Raw genomic sequence first — 20,813 nt, 5'->3', positions numbered from 1 at the left:
TAGTGATAACCATAATACTTTGCAAGTAATTTGATAGAAATACTCAAATGACATGAGCAAGTGATGAACTTGCCTTTCTTGACTGCAAGATTATGCGGACAAGGTCTTCGATACGTAATAACTCCAAATTCTGAAATAGCATCATCGTCCGGTAAGGACGATGTTTAAAATATTGGCAAGGATGCAATAATGCATAAGAATGAGATGCAATCGCTCTAAGCGTGACCTAACCCCGATGATTTAGGATTAGTGAGTGGTAATGATTAGTTCAGGTGTGTTGCACTTTTAGAGTGATTCACAAACAAGGTCCTTATTTAATGGTGATTACTTGGTATCATAAACAGGTGTTGTAATATATCATAATAATAACACTATTAGCACACAACAATAACATTTGGTATAATCCTAACCTGTAACGAATAGTGGTTGGTTTTAGCACTATATGGCATGGTTAAAGATTAATTATCATATACTTCAAAAGAATAACTTATGAAGAACATGTTCTTTAGTAAAGAACAAGTATGATAATTAGGGTTGTGGAGTTCTATGGTTTACTATGGTTTCAATTAGTTTCTGGAGTAAGTATTAGATGGATCACAACCAAGTTGGATTCATCTATACCTAGGGCTGGTAAGGCTGGGGTAGGCCTAGGCATTCTAAGCAAGTATTTATACATGGTTGCTATCAAGGTGGATTCATCTGATCGGTGATTGCTAGCTAGGTTTATAGGTTCTTATAAACAGTGGTTGGTGATGTTTCTTTATTTACTTCAAAAGAATAACTTTTGAAGAACATACTTCTTAAGTAATAAGAAGTATATCAATTAGGGTTGAGGTGGTCTAGGTGTTACTGTTGATTCTATTAAGTATGGTTTACTTGGCTCCTATATAGGATGGTGGATAAGTATCCAATACTAATAAGCTTTAGTGGAGTATGGTTATGGAATGCTCAAAGTTTGGTATGATTGCTCCTAAGGTTCATCACATTGGTGTGATGATAAATATGGATATTTAAAGTTGTTGCCTCTAAGTATAGGAACTAGTGTTGGCCCTATTTGATCATTTAGGTCTGAAGAGGATGAACACATGGGATACCCATATTTTAGTGTTGGGTCTTCTACATTTTATGTGGCAAGGCAAGTATTTAGTTGCTACTATGTATCTCTGGATACTAAGTAACTATTATGATCATAGGTTCCAATCTAGGGTTTAGGTTGGAGGCAATTAAGGTTCTCATGCGATAATAAAGTTAGGTTTCTAAATGAACCTAGGGTTTAGGATTACACATGAATTGATGAATTCCTGTTTTTCTACCATATGGAACTAGGGTTTTCTAATTACCCTATAATTCTTGGATTAATAACTTCATTATAAAGTTGAAGTTATTAATAAGTTTGAAATAAAAATAATATTGGATTTGACATTTTATTATTTTTAATGAATTTAATAATTAAGGTAATTATTAATTAGGGTTTAAATCCTCTTAATAAGGATTTAATAAATTAATAGAAAAGGAAAATTAATTTTAATGTTTTCCTTAATTAGTTACTGATTTTTATTTATTTTCTGAAGTCTTCCTAATTATTGGATTTTAATTAAATTTGGAATTAAAATTAAAGGCTTAATTAACAAGTATTAAATAGTTGAATTTTTATTAAAAATAAAAATTCCATTTTATATTTTTATTGGATAGAGTTTTCTTTTCTAAAAAATTTAATATCTTATTTACATTTTTCTGACTTTAATTGAATTTTCTAAATTTATTTGAAGTGGCAGCAATTTCATCGGAATTAAATTTTAAATGGGATCTACTAAATGTACCGGTTCGGATCTAACTATAGGGGCCGACTAGTGGGGTCATTGACCGGGCCGCTTGCCACGCGGGCAACGACCGGTCAAGGAACCTGGGAGGGCCCCACGGCCACGTCGACCCTGCCGGCGGCTCAACGCCGGCGGGCAGGAGGAGACGGCGCCGCCGATTTAGGGCACGGGAGTACACGATTTTGGTTCCGTTCGAACCAGCAGTGGATAGGGAAGCTACTGGTAGTGTTGGTTTTGCGAAGGGACTACCGGAGCATCACCGTCGAATGCGTCCGCGGCGGCGCAACTCCGGCGAGACCCCAAACCCGAGCTACAGTGCGGCCCAAGGATGCAATAGAAGGTGCTAGCGACGCGAAATCTTACCCCGATTCTTCCTAGAGGGTCGATGGCGTCGATCGTGGGAGGAAACGAGCTCGATTTCTCCCATGCCGGAGATGAACTCGCGAAAGGGAATCGACAAATTGGACTCCCCCAATGCTTCCCCGGATGCTATCTTCCTCCCGGAGGCTCTACTCGACACGGCGCATCATCGGAGCTCCTCGGTTGGCTCCGGGGTTGCCTCTATGGTCGGGTTCGTGATGAACTCCGGCGACAGGGCATGGTTGTTTGCGGGGAATAGAGAGGGATTGAGAGAGAATGGAGTGGCGTCGAAGAACAAGGAGTTCACGGAGATCTCGCTTGGCCTATTTATAGCCCTAGGAGAGCACTGAGGCGATGGCACGTCGCCGGTGACGGCACAGATGCGGCGGTGACGTCGGCGATGATTTCTGGAACGAATTTGGTCGTGTTTAGATAAGCTCGGACGCGGGAATGCTTGTCCACGTTGTTGAGTTGGTCGCTAGCGTCCGCGCTCGATCTTATCAACGACGGTGAGGTGGCCGGCGAATCCCCTCACGTCGTCTCGGTGGCGTCCATGCGAAGAGAGGAAGAAGACGAGGCCCCTCCTGTGAATCGGTATGATGGGTCGCTCCTGGGCTGTGATCTGGGCCAATGCTGGGCTCGGCAGCTGGGCTACTTAGTTGGGTTGCTGCTGCAGGTAAGCCTTCTCCATTTTTTTCTCTGTTTTCTTTTTCTACTTATTTTCTATTTTTGAATTCTGTTATTTATAATTCAAACTTGAATTCCAATTTGAACTCATTATTATTTTGCAGGTCTTAACTATGTGAATCATACAATGATTAGTACAAGATACTGCAGTTACTTTAGTGATATATTAGAAAGTTAATATGGTATTATAACATTGGTTGAATTATTAATATTGGAACTTGAATTTAAATACCCATATGGACATGAACTTGGATATTATCTTTGTAAATATTCATATTGTTTTCCAAATGATAATTCTCTTACTTAGTAATATATAAAGTTTTATTTGAAATTACTATGCAAGGAATAAATTCAAAGTAATGTTTACTTATGAATTTCTATTAAGAAGTGATTTAATGGCATGATTTCATGTGCTAAATTATTTCTAGGGTCTTGATCTCATATTGAGAATTTGGTTACTTGCATAATATTTTATGTGAGCATCTTTTTGTTAATGTCTTGTAAGCATTATTATAATCCTATTTCAAAGTTAGCACTAGTGGTATATTTTAATAGCACCTTGAAATACTTTGAGTAAGTATTACTCTCCTCATAGTTGGGTCTTGGTTGTTAAGATAAGTGGTTGATCACTACCTATGGTTTTAATTATGGGATTTAGCATTAGATTATTCTTAAGTTCCATATTAAGCATGAGCTTTAATTAGTGAACAATTCTAGGGTTCTCATCATATTCACCTAATGGTAATTGGTTTGAATCTTAATTGTGGTTTAGGTTTTATTTGTGATCACCCAAGTGATACTCAAACTAGGGTTGAGATTTAATTCTAGGGTGTAGAGATGAGATGATACCATATTGCATGAGCTAGGGTTTAATCTCCTCTAACCATGATAAGGTGGTTACTTGTTTAATATTTCATGTGCTTCACTAATTACTAAGGATTTGAGAATTGGTTTTTATCTTCTACCAATTGACTTCTATTATTATCCTCAATTCTATCATTAAAGTAACTACATTGGTTGTAGTTCTTTTTATAGTTAACTTTGGTCATATGGTTGGATGGTTTCTCACCATACTAAGTATGGGGTTTTACTCTAAGGTTTTCTTGTGGTTCTGAAGTAAAGGATAAATGGAATGTAGATGTGGTAGAATTGTACTTATGATCACCAAGTGATTCACAAGTTAAGGTTGAGATCTAAGCCTAGGATTACTTATGATTGATGTCCTTATAATTTCATGTGGCTGATGATATATGCTGATCCTATTAGGGTTTAACTTATCCTCACATGCTTCAAGAGCATGATCATGGTTAAACATGATCCACTTGTTCTTGATATGCTTACCTCAAGTTCTTAGGGTTTATGATCATCACTCAATTTATAATGATCAAGTTTGGCTTCCTAAATTATTGCTAATGTAATGGGTTCTCACTTCCATGATCAAGCATTGTCTTGATTAACAAGGACATATCACTTCTATTTTACTTTCTAGAATGGTCATGGTCATGGTTGTCTCAATAGTTTTATATCCCAGGAAAATGCCTGAGATATTTATTTAAAGTTCCCTCAAGAACTGATGGTTTAACCATTTAGATATTTGAATAGATAGAACTAGGACTAGTATGGATGGTCTCTCTCATTTGGGAAGGACTTCAATGCTAACCTAATATTAGGCTCCATAGAGGTTTATGTGATCATCAAGATCTATGTTTAACATTAATGGTTATCTCTCTCTAGGGTTGTCTTGAAGATGATGATTTGAATACTTGGATGTATATCCAAGGTTTAACTCAAGTTTTGTTATTCCTTCTTTAATAATTATAATAGAACTCTCACCTCTCTAGGTTTCATGTAAAACTATTTGGAATAGGGAAGAATACATATTTCTTAAGTTGAATCTCCATGTCTTGTTTCCAAGGTTACAGTAGAATGGATATCATAGGGTTTATGATAAGTGCATGGATTAGCTTAAGACATGGAGAAGATAAGTGAAGAATAGTTTCTCCAATTATTGTTACTTGATTTCCAAATAGATTGATGTTCATAGGTTATGGCAAGGAATTCAATGTTATGATCTTTAATAAGATCCAGTAATTGTTGCTTGATTCATATGTTCTTGTGTTGGCTTTAATTCCATTTGATCTAACCCCTTGGATCAAATCATCTCTACCCAAAACAAGGTTTTAGTAAAGTCACATTGAGGTTTATAGCGCTTGACTTGATGAGCTACTTCAATTCCACCAAGGTCAAGTGAAACTTCGCTATCGTGGATCTGTTTTACTTTAAAGCGCGAAAATTCCCCGGATTTTCTATGCATGAATGCAATGCACACATCTGTTTCCTCTATTTTTGTAACCCCATTACCTGGGATATTACAGTCTCTACCCCTTAAACTAAACTTCGTCCTCGAAGTTTGATCTCTCTGACGTTTCCGAAGTGTGGTTCTGACTTATGCAGACTACGACTTTTCTCGGACTCCGTGGTAATCTCACTGGATATAATTGTATATATCCCTTATCCAGATTCTTCCTGGAATCCATTAGTGTTTGACATCAAACAACTATTACTTCTTTTACTTTCATGATTTCCTCCAATATTATAAGCTTGTTTCCTTTCTCATTGAAGATTCAATGATTAGGACTTCTTCTTGTCCTGGCAGTCTTTATTGAGGACTAATTGGATAACATTCTCCTATTTGATAAAATAGGTCTTTGTTTTCCCCTTACTACCAAAACTTCAATATTGGTACATAGTAAGGTACTTATCATAGGAATGGTCGTGATGGTTTATTTTCCTAGGAATGGATTAGACTCATTTAGTCCATCCAATCATGGTTTATAGTTGATGCTTATAACTATTTTGGATTATTTAGGTTCCATGAAAGGAATCTTTCAATTAGACTTTAGTTCTGGTATGGTCAATCTACTTCAGTCTTTGGCCTTCTTGAGCTGTATTTGGTCTAGGGTATTTTCTTCGTCCAACTTCTTTATGCTTGATTTACTTGAGCTTTCGTACTTCTGAGTAAATATTACTCACTTTCTCAAGTAATAGTCCACTTCTTACTTCCTCGAGGTATGAACCTCAGCTTCTGGTCTGACATCCTTCTGAAAGTAATGTTCAACATTCTTATGAAAATAAGATCGAACTTCCTCTCAGTTCAGACCTTCTTCTTCTATCTTGCTTAAAGTATTGAATCATTTTACATCCAACTCAATCTTTACTCTACCCCTTTAAGTTTTCTTATGGTCTTTAACTCCTTTTCTTCCAACTATTGGACTTATGATTAGAATAGTTGGTCTAGGTCTAGTTTATGATTTATATTCCTCTAAGGTTTTGCGAAGAAACTTTGTGGTGTATCCACTCAATTGTGAACATCCAATGTGAATCCTTTGACTAAATGATTATAGATCTAGCTATTTGGCTGACAAATTTTTTATTTGTTCACAAACTTTTGTTACAACTAATTAAATCGTGGACTATTTGTAATACCATCTGATACCAGCTGTGGTTATTATACCAACTGTTGCTATTTGATATCTAAAAATGGATTCTATTATAGGTTCTGATCAACAGGACGAGACATCTTCTGCTTTATCTCGCAGTATTGATCCTATACCAATTGTGGTCTTCTGATATCAACTATGGTCTTCCTATGTCTGCTATGATTTCATATATCACCTTCCTTCATTCAGGGTTTATTTTGCAAGAAAACCACTAGCTGACACTATGAATATAGTATCCTAAGTGATTTCCCATGCATTCCCTCTTCTATGTTGATTATGGATCTGCTTCAGCTTCACCATAATCACCATATTTCTTACATTCATGCTTCTCATGTACTAAAGTACTCCACTGTTGAGGTAAAGCATGAATGTTGATTGGCACTTCCTTCAGAGTATTGTGGTTGCTTCCCACAACTTTGTTTCCTTTATCTGATGAACCTTCATCTTGTCTTCAAAATATACAGAATTCGTCACTTCCTCACACTAATACCATTACCCTCTAGATCTATAGCATCAAGTTAGGACTTGATATCGCAACATGCATTTGCTTATCAACGTCAAACTTCATGTATGGATCTAGTCAAACAATGAAAATCCAATAAAATCCAAGAAGATTCAGCTTTGTGCATATAATACACACCATCATAAGCCTGGATATACTAGTTGAGTAAGACATCTCTAAACATCAGGCTGAGATGTGTAGTATATAACACCACATACGATAGGTTTATATCGTGATACTTAGCACGAATATATGGGATTCTACTATTTATCTCAACCTTTACCTTAATTGCACATTTGCAATGAGATAAACTTGAAACAAAGTGGTTTGGGATGGTTAAGGTTAACCTAATTTTCTTTGGAAGTACTACTTAACTTAGTATTATTCCATATATAAGTGCTATTGAGGACTATTTTGTATGATACCTCACATGATGTATTTTGGTTCTAACCTGGCTACTCTAAACACATAGCTATTGGAATATAGCTCCTATACTTTCAAGTGTTTCTACCATAAACATATGGTCATGATGTGCTTGGCACACTTCCCATATTTTTGGAACACAATTCTTGCACTATTGTTTTGCACTTGGCTTCTTATTGTACTCCTCTTAATTAATTATGAGGTTCTAGTCCATCACATAATGATTCTCAGGTGAATCATATATGATTACTATCACTACTCCGTAAGTAGACATGTTTTATTTCTATCTCTCTTACTTACCTCTCATGATTGACTCATCCTGGTCTATACTACCTCATATAACTCATAGTTATCACTTACTATCAATTGTTTCACATGTCTAGATAATTTTACTTACTCATTACTTAACTTGGTCTACATCTTCTATTAGGATATCTTAATTATCTTCATCAATTGATATAACTCCTATTACCAGTCTGGATAACACTTACTTAATCATAACATATGTTGGTACACATCTTCCAATAGGATATCTTCCTTATGGTTGTATCCTCTCTCTTTGGACTACCATGTATTGTATACCAACTGTGGTCTACTCATAATTATTTTAGGATCTTAAGAGTATCCTACATAATTTGAGATTAGCTGGCTAACATTACTTAGGAAATATAGGTAAGAAATGTTGACTCAAGTGTGTCAGGATTATTCTCAAGTGAATATCCATCTCAAGTCATAAAAATATTAGGTTTAACTAAGAAAACTTCCTATAGACACTACCAATCCTATAGGTCTCCTTTAAAGGGTTTTTTAATCCTAAGGTCAAAGCATTTGCTCTGATACCAACTGTGGTGACCCGGCATACCACTGCATGGTGTAGTATGCAAGTCTGATATAACACCAATGAAACACCGTTCCACTAGTATTATATCGCTCAGGGTGGTACAACGTAAACATATGCGGGTCCAAGGCATGTCTATAGAATTACATACACAGACTCTTTACAAAAGATCCACACAGCCTCCTACTTTACAATGAGGTAAAACTGCAAATAAACTTCAGAAGAACGACTCGTGATCTAATCTAATCACGGACTTTATTTATAGAGTATTGACTAGCTAAAGGGGTTATGACAAGATTCTAGCTAAATAGGAGCTAGGTTTAGGAAGCTAGTTCCCTTCTACTACTTAAATCTAGGTTTTCTCCATGGTAGTTGTTGTGTTTGACTCTTCCGGCAGGTTCCCTGTCCCCTTGAAGTATTTGTAGACTCCTCGGTCTTCGAGTTGCACGGTAGATCCTCCTTCGATGCCTCCATATCTAAGCAGGGGATTTAAGAGTGGGATGAGTACGAGCGTACTCAACAAGTTCATTATAGGAAAGAGGTGTTTAATGCACTAACTACGGCATTAGACCAGAAAGTCTAATACCAATGCAGGTTTTCATAACCATTTCTTCAAGAGGTTGCTTTTATTCGGAAGAACTATGTCCGTCAGCCTTCACCGGTTTACTAGAACTTCATGGAGCTCCTTTCCAAGCAGCGTTCGCAGCTCCATATCCCGGAACAGGGAGTGACAGGTCACGGTTCTTTACACTCTGCAGAGGTGTGTTGCTTTACCCATAAGAGATCTTAACCTTGGTGCCAACCGGGCATATGTTCCCGTCCACACTTCCTTTGGTGTGAGGCCCGGTATAAGGTCTAGCCAATCATGTTCCTCCGCTACCTCGAACACCCACCCTTTGTTGCATGCGCCGACCCTGGGTCCACGTCGGTCCCATTATTCCCGTATTTCAGGGTGGACCCCGACCACGACAACAGTGCTGGGCTCTACCATACACTCCTACGCCGGTGGCTGCAACCCATCATAGACCGCAATACCGTGGGGACTTAAGGCTTCCCCAACCTACCGCTTGTTCTTCGAACGACAAGTGTCTACGGACTGTGCCGTGGGGACTTAAGGCTTCCCCAGCCTACCGCTTGCCGCCGACAGACACAAGTGTCTACGGTAAAGCGCATCCGTTGATGAACGAGAGGTGGAAACACTTTTGACTACTCCGTCCCACTCCGGATCTTATGGTTAACACGGGTATTACGGCACAAGAATCATCGGCGACATTTGTTGTTTAATCCTAGATGGATATAAACCCGTGCAATGGAACCTCCACCATATCAACACAATCCATGGTTCCATTGCCCACCACTTAGTCATATTCATAGTTATGAAAGTAGTGGTTTTGATTTTTGTGCAATAGTGATAACCATAATACTTTGCAAGTAATTTGATAGAAATACTCAAATGACATGAGCAAGTGATGAACTTGCCTTTCTTGACTCGCAAGATTATGCGGACAAGGTCTTCGATACGTAATAACTCCAAATTCTGAAATAGCATCATCGTCCGGTAAGGACGATGTTTAAAATATTGGCAAGGATGCAATAATGCATAAGAATGAGATGCAATCGCTCTAAGCGTGACCTAACCCCGATGATTTAGGATTAGTGAGTGGTAATGATTAGTTCAGGTGTGTTGCACTTTTAGAGTGATTCACAAACAAGGTCCTTATTTAATGGTGATTACTTGGTATCATAAACAGGTGTTGTAATATATCATAATAATAACACTATTAGCACACAACAATAACATTTGGTATAATCCTAACCTCGTAACGAATAGTGGTTGGTTTTAGCACTATATGGCATGGTTAAAGATTAATTATCATATACTTCAAAAGAATAACTTATGAAGAACATGTTCTTTAGTAAAGAACAAGTATGATAATTAGGGTTGTGGAGTTCTATGGTTTACTATGGTTTCAATTAGTTTCTGGAGTAAGTATTAGATGGATCACAACCAAGTTGGATTCATCTATACCTAGGGCTGGTAAGGCTGGGGTAGGCCTAGGCATTCTAAGCAAGTATTTATACATGGTTGCTATCAAGGTGGATTCATCTGACTGGTGATTGCTAGCTAGGTTTATAGGTTCTTATAAACAGGGTTGGTGATGTTTCTTTATTTACTTCAAAAGAATAACTTTTGAAGAACATACTTCTTAAGTAATAAGAAGTATATCAATTAGGGTTGAGGTGGTCTAGGTGTTACTGTTGATTCTATTAAGTATGGTTTACTTGGCTCCTATATAGGATGGTGGATAAGTATCCAATACTAATAAGCTTTAGTGGAGTATGGTTATGGAATGCTCAAAGTTTGGTATGATTGCTCCTAAGGTTCATCACATTGGTGTGATGATAAATATGGATATTTAAAGTTGTTGCCTCTAAGTATAGGAACTAGTGTTGGCCCTATTTGATCATTTAGGTCTGAAGAGGATGAACACATGGGATACCCATATTTTAGTGTTGGGTCTTCTACATTTTATGTGGCAAGGCAAATATTTAGTTGCTACTATGTATCTCTGGATACTAAGTAACTATTATGATCATAGGTTCCAATCTAGGGTTTAGGTTGGAGGCAATTAAGGTTCTCATGCGATAATAAAGTTAGGTTTCTAAATGAACCTAGGGTTTAGGATTACACATGAATTGATGAATTCTCGTTTTTCTACCATATGGAACTAGGGTTTTCTAATTACCCTATAATTCTTGGATTAATAACTTCATTATAAAGTTGAAGTTATTAATAAGTTTGAAATAAAAATAATATTGGATTTGACATTTTATTATTTTTAATGAATTTAATAATTAAGGTAATTATTAATTAGGGTTTAAATCCTCTTAATAAGGATTTAATAAATTAATAGAAAAGGAAAATTAATTTTAATGTTTTCCTTAATTAGTTACTGATTTTTATTTATTTTCTGAAGTCTTCCTAATTATTGGATTTTAATTAAATTTGGAATTAAAATTAAAGGCTTAATTAACAAGTATTAAATAGTTGAATTTTTATTAAAAATAAAAATTCCATTTTATATTTTTATTGGATAGAGTTTTCTTTTCTAAAAAATTTAATATCTTATTTACATTTTTCTGACTTTAATTGAATTTTCTAAATTTATTTGAAGTGGCAGCAATTTACTGGAATTAAATTTTAAATGGGATCTACTAAATGTACCGGTTCAGATCTAACTATAGGGGCTGACTAGTGGGGTCATTGACCAGGTCAGTTGCCACGCGGGCAACGACCGGTCAAGGAACCTGGGAGGGCCCCACGGCCACGTCGACCCTGCCGGCGGCTCAACGCCGGCGGGCAGGAGGAGACGGCGCCGCCGATTTAGGGCACGGGAGTACACGATTTTGGTTCCGTTCGAACCAGCAGTGGATAGGGAAGCTACTGGTAGTGTTGGTTTTGCGAAGGGACTACCGGAGCATCACCGTCGAATGCGTCTGCGGCGGCGCAACTCCGGCGAGACCCCAAACCCGAGCTACAGGCGGCCCAAGGATGCAATAGAAGGTGCTAGCGACGCGAAATCTTACCCTGATTCTTCCTAGAGGGTCGATGGCGTCGATCGTGGGAGGAAACGAGCTCGATTTCTCCCATGCCGGAGATGAACTGCGAAAGGGAATCGACAAATTGGACTCCCACAATGCTTCCCTGGATGCTATCTTCCTCCTGGAGGCTCTACTCGACACGGCGCATCATCGGAGCTCCTCGGTTGGCTCGGGGGTTGCCTCTATGGTCGGGTTCGTGATGAACTCCGGCGACAGGGCATGGTTGTTTGCGGGGAATAGAGAGGGATTGAGAGAGAATGGAGTGGCGTCGAAGAACAAGGAGTTCACGGAGATCTGCTTGGCCTATTTATAGCCCTAGGAGAGCACTGAGGCGATGGCACGTCGCCGGTGACGGCACAGATGCGGCGGTGACGTCGGCGATGATTTCTGGCACGAATTTGGTCGTGTTTAGATAAGCTCGGACGCGGGAATGCTTGTCCACGTTGTTGAGTTGGTCGCTGGCGTCCGCGCTCGATCTTATCAACGACGGTGAGGTGGCCGACGAATCCCCTCACGTCGTCTCGGTGGCGTCCATGCGAAGAGAGGAAGAAGACGAGGCCCCTCCTGTGAATCGGTATGATGGGTCGCTCCTGGGCCGTGATCCGGGCCAATCGTCGGGCTCGGCAGTCGGGCTACTTAGTTGGGCTGCTGCTGCGAGTAAGCCTTCTCCATTTTTTTCTCTCGTTTTCTTTTTCTACTTATTTTCTATTTTTGAATTCTGTTATTTATAATTCAAACTTGAATTCCAATTTGAACTCATTATTATTTTGCAGGTCTTAACTATGTGAATCATACAATGATTAGTACAAGATACTGCAGTTACTTTAGTGATATATTAGAAAGTTAATATGGTATTATAACATTGGTTGAATTATTAATATTGGAACTTGAATTTAAATACCCATATGGACATGAACTTGGATATTATCTTTGTAAATATTCATATTTTTTTCCAAATGATAATTCTCTTACTTAGTAATATATAAAGTTTTATTTGAAATTACTATGCAAGGAATAAATTCAAAGTAATGTTTACTTATGAATTTCTATTAAGAAGTGATTTAATGGCATGATTTCATGTGCTAAATTATTTCTAGGGTCTTGATCTCATATTGAGAATTTGGTTACTTGCATAATATTTTATGTGAGCATCTTTTTGTTAATGTCTTGTAAGCATTATTATAATCCTATTTCAAAGTTAGCACTAGTGGTATATTTTAATAGCACCTTGAAATACTTTGAGTAAGTATTACTCTCCTCATAGTTGGGTCTTGGTTGTTAAGATAAGTGGTTGATCACTACCTATGGTTTTAATTATGGGATTTAGCATTAGATTATTCTTAAGTTCCATATTAAGCATGAGCTTTAATTAGTGAACAATTCTAGGGTTCTCATCATATTCACCTAATGGTAATTGGTTTGAATCTTAATTGTGGTTTAGGTTTTATTTGTGATCACCCAAGTGATACTCAAACTAGGGTTGAGATTTAATTCTAGGGTGTAGAGATGAGATGACACCATATTGCATGAGCTAGGGTTTAATCTCCCCTAACCATGATAAGGTGGTTTCTTGTTTAATATTTCATGTGCTTCACTAATTACTAAGGATTTGAGAATTGGTTTTTATCTTCTACCAATTGACTTCTATTATTATCCTCAATTCTATCATTAAAGTAACTACATTGGTTGTAGTTCTTTTTATAGTTAACTTTGGTCATATGGTTGGATGGTTTCTCACCATACTAAGTATGGGGTTTTACTCTAAGGTTTTCTTGTGGTTCTGAAGTAAAGGATAAATGGAATGTAGATGTGGTAGAATTGTACTTATGATCACCAAGTGATTCACAAGTTAAGGTTGAGATCTAAGCCTAGGATTACTTATGATTGATGTCCTTATAATTTCATGTGGCTGATGATATCTGCTGATCCTATTAGGGTTTAACTTATCCTCACATGCTTCAAGAGCATGATCATGGTTAAACATGATCCACTTGTTCTTGATATGCTTACCTCAAGTTCTTAGGGTTTATGATCATCACTCAATTTATAATGATCAAGTTTGGCTTCCTAAATTATTGCTAATGGAATGGGTTCTCACTTCCATGATCAAGCATTGTCTTGATCAACAAGGACATATCACTTCTATTTTACTTTCTAGAATGGTCATGGTCATGGTTGTCTCAATAGTTTTATATCCCAGGAAAATGCCTGAGATATTTATTTAAAGTTCCCTCAAGAACTGATGGTTTAACCATTTAGATATTTGAATAGATAGAACTAGGATTAGTATGGATGGTCTCTCTCATTTGGGAAGGACTTCAATGCTAACCTAATATTAGGCTCCATAGAGGTTTATGTGATCATCAAGATCTATGTTTAACATTAATGGTTATCTCTCTCTAGGGTTGTCTTGAAGATGATGATTTGAATACTTGGATGTATATCCAAGGTTTAACTCAAGTTTTGTTATTCCTTCTTTAATAATTATAATAGAACTCTCACCTCTCTAGGTTTCATGTAAAACTATTTGGAATAGGGAAGAATACATATTTCTTAAGTTGAATCTCCATGTCTTGTTTCCAAGGTTACAGTAGAATGGATATCATAGGGTTTATGATAAGTGCATGGATTAGCTTAAGACATGGAGAAGATAAGTGAAGAATAGTTTCTCCAATTATTGTTACTTGATTTCCAAATAGATTGATGTTCATAGGTTATGGCAAGGAATTCAATGTTATGATCTTTAATAAGATCCAGTAATTGTTGCTTGATTCATATGTTCTTGTGTTGGTTTTAATTCCATTTGATCTAACCCCTTGGATCAAATCATCTCTACCCAAAACAAGGTTTTAGTAAAGTCACATTGAGGTTTATAGCGCTTGACTTGATGAGCTACTTCAATTCCACCAAGGTCAAGTGAAACTTCGCCATCGTGGATTGTTTTACTTTAAAGCGCGAAAATTCCCCGGATTTTCTATGCATGAATGCAATGCACACATCTGTTTCCTCTATTTTTGTAACCCCATTACCTGGGATATTACATAAACCCCACCCTGAGAACTTCGAAACAAGGTTGTTGTGACTTGTGAGAGGGGGGCTATTGTAGTCATGCAACCCATCCTACTCGAATTGCTTCAAGCAAGTCTTGGTCGGCATCATGGAGGACGTGCGGCGGCGATGGCGCCGTCCCCCCAGCGAGGGACGTGATGGAAAATAAAAGACTCGTTTCTTCCAATCATGCTAGGTCAAGCTTCTGGTTCGTGTTGAAGTGTATAAGTAGATTGCCTAGCCCTTTCCATCAGTTCAGACTTTTGGTTCAAGTGGATAGTGCAAGAAGCTTAACTTGGTATCAGAGCCCCAGGTCTCGAGTTCAAATCCTGGCTTTCACAATTTATTCTAAAAATTATCTCCTCTCCCCCTAAATTCCATGCAGCCTCCTGCTGCGCCCGGCCTCCCGCTGCCTCTCAGCCTGTCTACACATGTTGATTTGTCTTCCCGTCACACGTGAGAGGGGGTGTTGAAGTGTATAAGTAGATTGCCTAACCCTTTCCATCAGTTTGGACTTTTGGTTCAAGTGGCTAGTGCATGAAGCTTAACAGTTAGGACTAGAAGATGAACAATAACAAATCCAAATAAAACATGACCACTATGACTATTTTACCGAACAAACAAATGGAGAACCAAAAGGCTCGTTTTACCAAGACCTAGGTTTTCTTTTGCAAAATTGTTGGACCGAATGCTTTCGTGTGGTACCAAATTTTATAATTCAGACTAATGTAATGGCTTTTTCAGCGTAAAACAAAGCCAGAACATCTCCACCGGTGCCTCCCAAATAGGCGGCGACAGGGGCGCCGGTACTACATCCTCTATTTGAGGATATTGTTCCCACACCGGCGTCCCCCATATGACGGCCCAAAAAAAACTTTGAACAAGCAACCGACGAAAATTCATTCAAATTTGCATCAAACTTAAACTTCTAACTAGATTGAACCCTAATCTAAGGGCGCGCGATGGGGCTGCCTCGTCGTCGTTCTTCCCCTTTGCCACGTGCAGGCGTGCCCACCTCTCTGCCCTTGCTTCGCGCATTTGGCGGTGGAGCATAGCCGCCGGCGACGCTGGAGCTTGTCAGCAGTGCTGCCCCCTCAGCTCTGCCAGCCATCGGCGAGACTCCTCGTTCTGGGCGAGCCTCGCTTGCTTGCGGGTGGCCGCCTCGGCCTGGCGTTGAGCGTTCGGCTCAAGAAGTTTCTGCCGCTCGGCCGCCATGAGGATACGACCCGTATCCTCCGTGGCTGCCCGCTGGCGCGAGATCTCGACGTCGTGTTCGTAGTTGGTGTTGTTGATGTACTCGAGTTGTTCGTCGTCGAGCCTCCGGAAGCGTTGCGCGTTGTAGGAGGCCAGGATCGCTGCCGGCTCCGGGTTACTGTGGACCTGCTGCTCCTCGCCCCACTACGCCATCTCGTCCGCCGCCTCGGCTTCTGCGTTTGCTTCGAACTCCTCGTTCCACTCGTCGAACCAGGAGTCGGCGGAGTTGTCAGAGTTGTAGTCCGAGTCGGTGTCTGGCTGCGGCGGGGCCACAGGTTGTGGCTGTGTCGTCCGTCCGTTCCAGCATAGCATCGAGTACATGGTCACCAACTGCCGCGACATTGTTCTGGAGAGGAGAGCGTCGACGGTGGCGAGGAGAGGAGAGTGGTTGCTGGGAAGAAGAACCACCGCATCGGGAGAGTGGTTGCTGGGGAGAAGAACATCGCGTCGTGCATTGAAGGCGCGTGGGGGAGCTGTGTGGACGCTGTGTGGCCGTCTGTTCCTGTCGCAGCCTCGGTTCCCGCGCGGGAGACCATTGACGCCGACGACCAACCTTCCCGCGTCGTTTTCAATGCGTCCGGCCACCTCCTCTCGCTGCCAGGCGGAGCCCATGCGTGGTTTCTTACGTGTCGCGAGGCGCCGGCACGCCTGATTCGCGCCCTTTGCGACGGGGCCGGTACGGGGTTGCCGATGCTTGTATTGGGCTCCAAAATGCGTCGGCGCCTTTTAGGGCGCGCCGGTGTGAGCCCATTTTAGCCATCGATCCCCAAAAAGCTATCGGACCCCCATTGGGGCGCGAGATGCTCTAAGGGTCACTCCACCCCATTTCGCAAGTTTGTGGATATTTGCGCATGAGGACAAGTTAGTGGCCCTACAACCCATTTTATAAAAAAAATTGGAGTACTTGCACATTTATGGTAAGTTCTTGGGTGACCATGTAGTTAACCCAGGAACAAAATGTTGTACACAGAACTCTACAAGAAAAACGGTTGACCTGTAGGGTATAGGACTCAACAACAATTTCCTATTTCCCGGAAATGTTATTTTCATGGCTGGGCTTGCATTGCCAGGGATCATGATTCATGAAAGCCAGCCAAACGGCTCGTTCTGTAGGGATCATGTTACAGAACCTCACGCATAACCTCCACAACGAAAATGGCGCCATCACTTCCCACCCTCCCTCCGCCCTATCATTCCCTCCCCAACCTCCTCTTCCTCCCCCGCCGCCAAGCCCGCCTCCCGATCCGCCGCCTCCTTGCCGCGCACGCTCTCGCCGCCGTCGCCGGCCACCTCTCCCTCCCCGATCCCCACACACACACCCTCCTCCTCATCGCCTACTCTCGCCTCCACTGCGCCCGCCGCCCTTCCACGCTCCTCCTCTTCCGCTCCTCCCTCCGCATCTCACTGCCCCCCACCCGACACTCCCTCCCTCTCGCCGTCTCCGTCGCCGCCTCCTCGCGCCTCCACCTCCCGCTCGCGCTCTCCCTCCACGCCGTCGCGGTGGCCCGCAGCCTCCTCCCGTTCCCGCACGTCGCCAACGCCCTCGTCTCCCTCTACGCCAAGAACGCCCTCCCGGGCTCGGCGCGCAGGGTGTTCGACCAAATGCACGCGCCGGACGTCATCTCCTACAACGCTCTCATGGACGGCTACATCAAGGCTGGCCTGCTGGGGCTTGCCATGAAGGAGTTCCAGCGGATGCCGCAGCGGGACGCCGTGTCCTGGGGCACGGTGGTAACCGGGTGCGCAAAGGCTGGAAGCTGGAAGCAGGCCATGGGGCTGTTTGACAGGATGAGGGCGGAGGGGTTCAGGCCAGACGACATGACCCTAGCCGCAGCCCTGTCATGCTGCGCGCAACTCGGGGCGCTAGAGAAGGGACGAGAGGTCCACGAGTACATAACACAAAGCAGGCCCCGGCCAAACGTGTTCTTGTGTACAGGGCTCGTTGATCTGTACGCAAAGTGCGGGCGTGTCGACGTTGCCCGAGAGGTGTTCGATTCGTGCCCTGCGAGGAATGTCTTCACCTGGAACGCGCTCATCGTCGGGCTGGCAATGCACGGGCATGGCGCAGTGGCACTCGATTACTTCAACCGGATGATGCTGCTTGAGGGGGTTCGACCAGATGGAGTCACTTTCCTAGGGGTACTGATTGGTTGCAGCCATGCTGGCCTGGTTGGCATGGCAAAGAGGATCTTCTCCGAGATGGAGGGCAAGCACGGTGTGCCTCGGGAGCTTAAGCATTATGGATGCATGGCTGACTTGCTTGGTCGAGCCGGCCTCATCGAGGAAGCGATGGAGATGGTCAAGAAGATGCCGACAGAAGGGGACACTTACGTCTGGGGAGGTATACTCGCGGGTTGTAGAATGCACGGGAACGTGGAAGCAGCGGAGGTTGCTGCAACACACTTGCTGGAGCTCAACCCTCAAGACAGCGGGGTATACTCTGTCCTGGCCGGGATCTATGCAGATGCTGCTAGGTGGGAGGATGTTGCCAGGGTTAGGAAATTGATGGATGAAAGGATTGCTAGGAGAAATGTCGGTTGCAGTTCGATTACGGCGGACCACTAGCATAGCACAGTATGCTGGCTGATCGCAGACTGTAGATTCTACCTAGAACATCACCACTGCAAAGTAGAAACTGGTTCAGTAAGAGGACTGCTACTCCTAGGAGCAGCAATGACTTGTGTCGACTGGCAAGGTACCAGTTTTCACTGTGAAAAAATCCAGTATTTCAAGATTTAAGGCCATGTAGTTTGAACTCCTTGTATAGGCCAAATCTCGCGCTCTGTTCTTGAGCACTCGGGCCTCTTTCTGTTGTGGACTTTACTCTGCAAGTGTGTGTGAACTGTAACTGGGGAAGTATGAATTCTGATAGGAACTCGTCAACGAAGAGAATTCCTAACATAATTTGACAATTAGCATGCATCCACACCTATCACTATTCTACAAATCTACAAAACAAGTAGTAGAACATAATGGGGTGAGAAAAGAGAACTCGGTTCTTAATGTTATCAGCAAGATTGCATTCTATCAAAATCTTAGCAACCATTGAGAATCATGAATTCTTGATGTCAAATAATTTCAAACTAGATGTTCAGTTTCTTGATGTTGATGGCACTTGGTTGACCCTGTTTGATTTGATTTTTCAGGTCATCAGTACAAATCAAACCATGTCAGGAGAACATCTTCTTTACTACTAAATGAGAGATGATTATGGTGGTATGTCATACACCCCTACTCCTTTCCGTTGCTTCCTCTTGGAAGTGGCTTGTTTGGTCCGCCAAATTGGTCCTTCCATAGCTTCCTCTCTAATAAGATATTTTTGATCCTTCAAGCTCAGGGCATAGAAAATTAGCTTCCACTATGAGCAATTCCATTACGTCTAGCGACAACGAAAATTCGCCTGAATACGTAAGTATTAATCCTCAACCGAGCCTAGCTTTTATTTTTGTTAAATACCAGCTTAATCATCTCAGACGGATTGTATCTTCCTAATGACCATTCAAAAAAATATCTTCCTAATGACACCATCGAGAATAAAAATATCGATTCATTATACCGGTGGTCAAAATGATTGGATCAAATGATGTCATGTAGATAAAACGATGCACCTTTCAGTACAATGAAAACTTGTTCGCTAATTAAGACATTGTAACCAACTGAACTATACTAACAAAGAGGATTCCTTGCTTATGCTTTAGTGTATGAGTGTAAGAGCATCTCTAGTGGCTCGTCTATATGGTTGTCTAAACGAATTTAGAGGATCGTAAGCCCAAAAATCGTTCCCAGTGGCTCGTCTATAGCATCGTCTAAATTTAGACGACCTCTGAATTCTGCTACGCATCGTCTATATCTGGACGACGGAGCCACGACCGTCCAAAGCAAACTGCTCGCCCGCGAGCTGGCCTGGGGTGGGGTGGGGTGTGGTCGAGGCGGCGTCAAGGTTGGGCAGCTGCGGCAAGGGAGGTCGGGGTTGGGCTGCTCGCGCATGGACCAGGGTCATAGAGGAGTGGAGGCTGGAGCCCTGAAGGTTTGCAGCTCGCGCGTGGAGGTGGGCTGGACCTGGAGGTGGAGTGGAGGTCGTTGTTGGGTAGCGATGGGGAGAGAAGAGAGAGTTAACTGAATTTGTGCTAAGTACTACTGAATTTTTGCTGTTGTACACATTGTTTCTACTTTCCGTAACACAAGTTAACTGAATTTGCGTCTCTAGATGTTGAATGGTAGTTATAGGATACTAGTAAAATATTGGAGAGAATATACACGTCCTGGATATGGACTAGCCACTGAAAAATTGAGGAGGTCTAAAAAGGAATCCTTTTAGACGGTTGTGTATATTGAGATATAGACAACCAAATATAGACCATCCACTAGAGATGCTCTAATACTAACAAACAGGGCCGGCAATGGAGGACGACTTGAGGCGGCAGGAAGGTGGGACACAACGTCATCATCCAATCTGTCAAAGCCACTTATTGCAGACTTAAACTGGTGCATAGAGTTGGTGCAAACAGGGCTCAGAGCCGGCAGTGCAGGACGACTTGAGGCAACAGGGAGGTGGGACACCACGTCGTCCTCCAATCTGTCGCAGAAAGACACTTACTCGATGATGTCCATCTCCATGGCTCGGAGCAGAATGCATGAACCAAATCTTGCTTCCCTCTCCTTTCTCGTGGATTCGATTTTTCTCGAAGACCTACTCCTCCGAGAACAGGGAAGGGAGAGGCTAATGGCAAATCGCTGAAGGGAAATGAAGTTGTGGAAACATACATGTGTGCTGCTCA

Source organism: Lolium rigidum, chromosome 7, assembly GCF_022539505.1.
Source record: "Lolium rigidum isolate FL_2022 chromosome 7, APGP_CSIRO_Lrig_0.1, whole genome shotgun sequence".
Lineage (NCBI taxonomy): Eukaryota > Viridiplantae > Streptophyta > Magnoliopsida > Poales > Poaceae > Lolium > Lolium rigidum.
Note: the sequence above shows the minus strand (reverse complement) of the source record.